We start from the raw sequence: 7,745 nt of genomic DNA on the forward strand, positions 1-7,745 counted from the left end.
TCAACATGTGTGTGTGTATGTGTGCGTGCAGCACAATGTGTGCATTAGTGCATCTTAGTCTGCTTGTTTGTCTATGTATTTGTCAATGTGTGTGTGTGTGTGTGTGGTTGTGTGTGTGTCGTGTTGGTGTGTGTGTGTGTGCACGCTTGTGTATGTTTTTGTGTGCGCGTGCCTGCTTGTGTGTGTGTATGCGTGTGCGTACGCAGGCGCAACTGAGTCTGTGTGTTGGTCTGCGTATTTGTCAATACGTGTGTGTGTGTGTGTGTTTTGTAAGCATTACCCTGTTTGAATGTTGTTTTATTCCTTGAGTGCATAATATTTGATCATCGGAGTGGCGCCACCTGAACCTTAGCTACCTCCCATCAATAGCATCTACCCCCCCAAGTGCACTAGTAATTGGAACGACTCCCATCGCCTAGGCACACTTAATGGAATGGATCCCAGGGCTGAGAGTGGGGTCCACTAACCAATGGAAAATAAAGAAGCACAAAGAACACGACTACAGGAAAACTTGATGTTTTCCCATTAGGCGGCCAGTTTCGCCGAAAGTTAGGCCAGCTTCCTGTGTTGAAAAGCACACCTTGAAAGGTCATTCATGAATCATAATTCTATTGGATCATACTTTTAATGCATCACTATATGGGTGTTTTTTTCCACAGTGACAGTAACAAATGATGAGCACTAGTAGCTTGACGCTGGCTAGAACGATCGCAGTGTTGTTAGGCGTACATGTCTCTACATGCTGGGCGGTAACGACATTCAGCACGAGAGAGAAATAGGGAGAGAGGAGACACAGACAAAGGGACCAAAATAAATGTATAAGAAAAAGACAAACAGAAATAGCATGATGCAACAGGTATTCACACATGCACACTCATTCTTGCTCGTTGGCTATAGAGGGTCACCCTCCTCCTGATTGACAATAATGTTTTACCTTTCTGCTGATTGGCTATAACCTTTCACCATTCTGCTGACTGCAGATTGGCTTATCTTGATTTTAATTAATAATTAATTATTATTAATGTTAATAATAGAATATTAGAAGAGGCTAGATTGGTAGTGGAGGGCTTATTCAAATAAAAAGCAAAGATCTTTGAAAGGCTATTGTTTGATGTAAACATGTGAAACAGCTGACAAGGTAAACCCTGGTCTATTAGCCGTAGCCTTCGCTGCTGCGAGATTGACAAAGTTATAGTACTTGTACGATCCAATACACAAGCGCCATCTGTATGCATTTTAATTGGCAACATCCGTCTCCTCTTTTTTACTCCCGGCGTGTTCTCTACGCAGACCTCTACTCAAGTTGACATTCTCCATAATCCATCCACCCAGACAGCGGTGGATGGATGGAGAGAGAGAGAGAGAGAGAGAGAGAGAGAGAGAAAGAGAATGAGAGAGAGAGGGGAGAGCGAGAGAGAGAGAGAGAGACAGAGAGCGAGAGAGAGAGAGGGAGAGAGAGAGCGAGAGAGAGAGCGGGGAGAGAGAGAGAGAGAGAAAATAGAGAGAGACACAGAGAGGGAGAGAGGGAGAGAGAGAGACAGAAAGAGAGAGACACACAGAAAGAAAGTGACAGAGAGGGAGAGAGAGAGAGGTGAGACACTCTCAACCATGAACAACCCCAAAGAAAAACTACACAGTGAGTAGGATCAAATAGTACAATACACAGTATCGTGTATTGTCGTGGCAATTCATTCATGAGATATTGCGTCTCGGACAGATGAGACTTCTAGACACAATAGTTGCAGAAAATTAACCTATGCAAATCTAATTCTGCATACACCAGTCTCCTCTCATACAGGATACAGCAGTCTCCTCTCACCAGAGTGAGCCCAGAATACAGTTTCACAGAGCTATTTAAGCAGTTTGCCCCCTCCCTGCAATGCAACTGTCTGTAACTGTCAAAGGAGGGAAATGTTTACCTAAAGGGCAGAATGCCTTTGTTCTCATACTTAAGGGGATCATGCTTCCTTGTTTACCCCAAGGTAAAGTTAATGCTAGACAAAACTAAGAACAAATACAAGGATCACATACAAGGGATAGAAAATAAAACTAAAAGTTAACAGCATGTGTTTTTCTTCTATTACAACATGCAAGATGCGGTGAAACGCTCAGCAACGACTCAGCTTGAAATTGAAAGAAGAAAAAAAACAGTATCTTGTGGAGACAGGAAACAATGATGCCGTGCATCTGGTGGGGAGTTACCCAGCGGGTCACTGACTGAATGAGGCCTTATCACCCAAACACGAGGTCTGTGTTACAGAACACCAGGGAGGGAGTTCAGGGATCTCCGAAGGAGCACGGGAGCGGAGGAAGAGGAAATGGAGGGAGGTTTCAATCGCTATCCAAAGATATCTATCTTTTATAGCGATTTTCTTTTTAATAATACATTTCATTGAACAAATATTTTCGTACTTTTGGTGATCAGGCAGGCGCTTGTATCCAAACGAACTCGCAAATGAGGCTAAAAACAAACGACCATAGAAGACATAACTAGAGACGCTCCATTTAGCAACAGGCTAAATAGACAGCGTGAGGCGGTCTGAATGGCTCAGTGGACAGTGTGAAGCCGTTCTATGAGGCCCTTCTGAACTCAGCTCACACTGTGAGGCTGAGTGCAGAAGAGCTTCGTAGAACTATTGACATAGATTCTTAGAAGGGCTTCCATTCAGAAACATGGATCTAAATGTTGCCTCACTAATGGCTCCTTAGATCATATAACAGATGTGCAATACATCTTCACTAGCTAAGTGTATAAAACAAGCATCGTTACCCTCCCCACTAAACCAAGGCAGAGTAATATCCATATCCCCTCCCAGATTGGTTGGTATTTTCTGCTTTCCTCCATCTCCTTCCTTCTTCTCCAGCTCCGTCCTTCTGCTCCGACCCTTCTTCTAACTTAAGTACAGGAAGCACAACCAATTTTTTAAATCGTGTGGAAGTTTTGGTCTGCCTCGTCACACATTTTCCAGACCTAATAAGGCGAGAAATAAAAAAACACACCCGCATGCGCACAGACACGCAAAGACACGCACGCACACACACACACACACACACGGACACACACAAACACACACATACACACACACACACACACACACACACACACACACACACACACACACACACACACACATAAAGACACACACACCCACATACACACACACACACAAAGACACAGCCACACAAACACAGACACACACACACACACACACACACACACACACACATACGCACACACACAAAGACACAAACACACACACACACACACAAAGACACAAACACAAACACACGCACGCACACACACACACACATACACACACACACACACACACACACACACACACACACACACACACACACAAAGACACACACATAGACAAACACACACACACACACACACACATACACACATACACACACACACCCACATACACACACACACACAAAGACACACACACACACACACCCACACACACACAAAGACACACACATACAGACACACAACCACACACACACACAACCACACACATACACACACACACACACACACACAAAGACGCACACACAGACAAACACACACACATATCAAGGTAAGGTCCCGGGGAAATGGCGACCCGCTGCATCAGCACCTTTGCATCAGAAATGGAAGCCCGCCGCTGGGGCTCGTGTGTGTCCCTGATAAGGACCCACATATAGTTATATGTTTCTCACAGAGCTTTATGACCGAGTGTGGTATTTTTCGGGGCGGGTCTGGCTTGCTTGCTGGATAAGAATGCGAGCTGGCTGCCGATCACAGATGGAACGGAGGAACGGGCCTGGGAGACTGAATACATAGCAGGGATGGAGGGATGTTGTGTTCTTGCGTAGTGTGGGTGAAGAAATTGGGTGTGCGTGGCTGGGTGGGACCGTCCATGCTTGGTAAGTGTGCATTCATGCTGTTGTAAGACACCCATGACATATTCAAATTATTCAAATTATTATTATTACCCTTTGAAGTACTCAACGTTTTGTGATTGTTGTTGTTGGTGCGTCCCCATGAGGAATAATGTTTCAGTCTCATACCATTGATCTGAGTTCCATGAAAACCAAAAACTTATCGTAAATCAACCCACACACTAAAAAGTTGACATTACGTCTACAGATCTATACTGAAATGTCTGCTTGTGGTACCATTTATGGACATTTTTGGGATGAATATGGTGCCAAGACGTGTTTGTTTAATGTACACACTGTAAGATACTCTGGTCAACAGATACGCTTTAGTCTTGGAGTTAACGGTAGGTTTTATTGAACTGCGCATGCGTACAAGCGGCACTACGGGTAATCCAGGCGGGACAGAACAGACCATAGTCATGGAAGTAAATCAAACAATACATTACACACACTGTTCTCTGTCCGGAATGATTCACACAATCCAAACACATTTCTAGCGAAATCCAGCATATCTGTCAATTTCAGAATCTTGTCGTTTCCTGTTTATCGCCCAGCCTACAATCCATGTCAAACAGGTCGCACGGAGATTCAATCTCGACAACGTACAGTGTTTGACATGACATCTCACAACGGAGACACCCGCCCCCCAAAAACCCTTAACGGTGTCAGCGGACGAGGGACGCGCCGGTCCTGAGCTGTCAATCGACGGAGGCTTGTCAACGTGTGAATCACGAATGAATGGAAGGAAGGAAATTTCACTCTCCGTTCTGACGGCTGGAAGGCGATACGATTTTGAAGGGGTCCATGCATGCGGCGCGAGATAAGGAAGGGTCGGTGGGTGAAAAATAAAGTAAGTGGTTGGGGTGTGGTTGGGCGGGTGGGGGAGAGAGGTGCGGGGAGGAGGAGGGGGGTGGGTGGGGGAGGGAGGGGGGGGGGGGTGGGGAGATAGAGAGAGGCAGAGACAGACATAAACAAAGAGGCTTCTTGAAAAGTATTCATGAGAGAAAGCATGCAATTAAGCGCACGCACGCACGCACGCACGCACGCACGCGCACGCACGCACACACACACACACACACACACACACACACACACACACACACACACACAAACACACACACTACCAATGGGGGAGAATCTGTCAGTGTTCCAAGTCTGATTAAAAAAGCCAAAAACAAACGCGCCACTACCAGTTTCTCAACCCCCACAGTGCTGACAGCCCAGAATGGTGTGTTGTGACAGTGGAGCTAGATTCAGACCCGTTTCAGCTCCAGTCCTACCCACCGCCTCCTCTGTTCAGCGGTTGGTCCGCCGAGTCGGAACACAGAGTTCAGAAGAAAGTTGAATATGCAGCTGTTACTACAAGGCTTTCCTTTTTTTATTCTCCTCCCGCTCTCTCTTCCTTTATGCTCCTACATTACACTGAGATCTTTCTATTCGGCCTTTGTCTTTCTTCACCATCCAAGACACCAACAGCCCCATGGAATCGCTCCTCAAATAGAAACCACTAGTCGGACGCGAATCGATTGCGATAATTACCTACAATTAACGGGATATCCCGACAAACTGCGTTACAGTAATGGGCTAAACACTTAAGCATTGTGCATCCACATGTCGTCTGGACCAATCGTCTGCTTCCTTTGGCGGGCCCGGTTACTCTATGAAACATTGAGTGCTAATAGACGAAGGCCATCGTTACTTGAATGCCAGCCATTATTTTCCGGGCACAGCTGTGGCCCTGGTGCCCTTAATCTGCCAGTCCGTTGTTCCGGTGCCAAGATGGCCGCTACCACAGTCAAACTTTTCACCAACGTCGCCACATCTTCCACTGCTACCAGAACATCAAGACCCTTGTTGTTTTAGGCACTTAGGGGGAATTGAGTTGAAGGTAATTAGTTTAGAGACACTACCCCTGTGATAAAAAAATCCTACTTGGCACTCTGTCGATATGTATTTTTAGAAACTTGGTAATGGTGCAGCACTTATATTTTCTGCGGTTAGTCCAATTTGATTGCGTGCTCAGTCTCACTTATGAGTCCATTTATGTGCCGGGTCTTCTGCATAACCGAGAAGCTAAATAAATAAAAAGACTGTACAAGATTTTCATCCATTTTTCATTCGAACTCTGGGAAAGCGCGAGAAATCTCGTGCAGTGTCCCTGTCGAGAAAGTTGATGATGTAAACATTGTGAGATATAACTCTGGAGGTATAATCAATACCTCTCTTCTTTCCTGTGAAATGTTATTATCTTCAGCCTACAGCAAGTAGCACTCTCTCTCTTTCCATCAACATCCTCATAAACAAACAAACATTGCACAGCCATACACTCTCTTGGTTTGAGTCACACACATAGTCAAAGTCAACTTATTTTATTCATCAAATGCACAATATAACAAACGTTTTTAACAGTGAAATTCTTAGACATGGCAGCAACCACTTCGTGGTATTGTATTAATCTTAAATGGATTAAAAATATTCATTAATAAGGCTATTAATAGCAATGAAAATTGAAGAAATAGCAAAAATAAAAGACACACTAACAGCAGAATGGCATGATATTATAAATATAAAGTGTACGAGTGCCATTGAACATAAATGTTGGACTGTGGTGATGATCAGTGCATGATCAATGCATACATCGGGGTGATCATGTTATCATGCGATCAATGGGATCACATGATCCACCTGGCTGGGGGAGAAGCCTAAAGGCCTGAGGGGAAAGCTGTTAGCCAGTCTGTTAGTTCCTGCCTGGATGCTCTGCTAGCCTCCACCAGACAGCAGCACCATGAACCGTCTGTTAAACGGGTGGCTGTACACACAGAGAGTACACACTAAGAGGGCCTACAAACAGCCTCATGTTATTGCGGTTAATGTGTGAGTCCATAGATGGGAACATCTACAATCTGTGCTGAAATGACATGTTTTTCTACCCACTAGAAACTATGAGAGTCCAGAGTGTTGAGGACAAGGTAATCAGCCTTCACATGGGAGGCATGATATGAATACGCATCCTAATTCTCCTTTCCGCTCCTTTTCGTTCCGCTGCACACATTTTTTAATCAGGAGGTAGAGCGGGTAGGCTGGTAACCGGAAGGTTGCTAGTTCCATCCCCTAGCCCCTCCTAGTTGAGTGTCGAGGTGTCATTGAGCAAGTCACCTCACCCTGCACCCGAAGATCTGGCTTTTCTGCCTTGCATGGTTGACACCGCTGTGAATGTGTGCATGAATGTGTCATTGTTAGGCAACATTGTAAAGCACTTCAATATAAATACAGTCCATTTACCTTCAACTTTTTTTCAAAGGGATTCATCATTGGCTGCCATTACTTGAGGCCCCGTCCACACGGAGCCGAAACGGGCGAAAACTATCCGTTTCGTTTTATGTGGTTCAGGAATATCTCCGTAAAGACGGATTCATTGCGGAACCGCATTGAGCTGTAGAAACGCTGTAGTAAATATTCAAGGTGCTGGTTCTCCATAGATAAAAGTGGAGCGCATCAAGCCTGCGCGCATACAGCGCGCGTGTATATATACTGTATACAAACATTCAGTCACGAGGAGATTCTGCCTTTTAAATTGAGCATAAATACTTTTTAATGTACAGTTAGTAATTAAATTTATCAAGGGGCTGTATTTAAAGCTACAAAAATAATACAAATAAAAAAAAAACTGAAACGCAACTCTGACATCAACCAGCTGGTGCGGGGGCAATGACGTCATCGTTTGCGTTTCAGGCGTCCACAAGAATCCTAACACGAAACCGCATAGGACCGGATATATTTGAAACCACAGTGGGACATGGTTTCAGAAATGT

The sequence above is a fragment of the Pollachius pollachius genome, assembly GCF_949987615.1.
Source record: "Pollachius pollachius genome assembly, chromosome: 3".
Classification (NCBI taxonomy): Eukaryota; Metazoa; Chordata; class Actinopteri; order Gadiformes; family Gadidae; genus Pollachius; species Pollachius pollachius.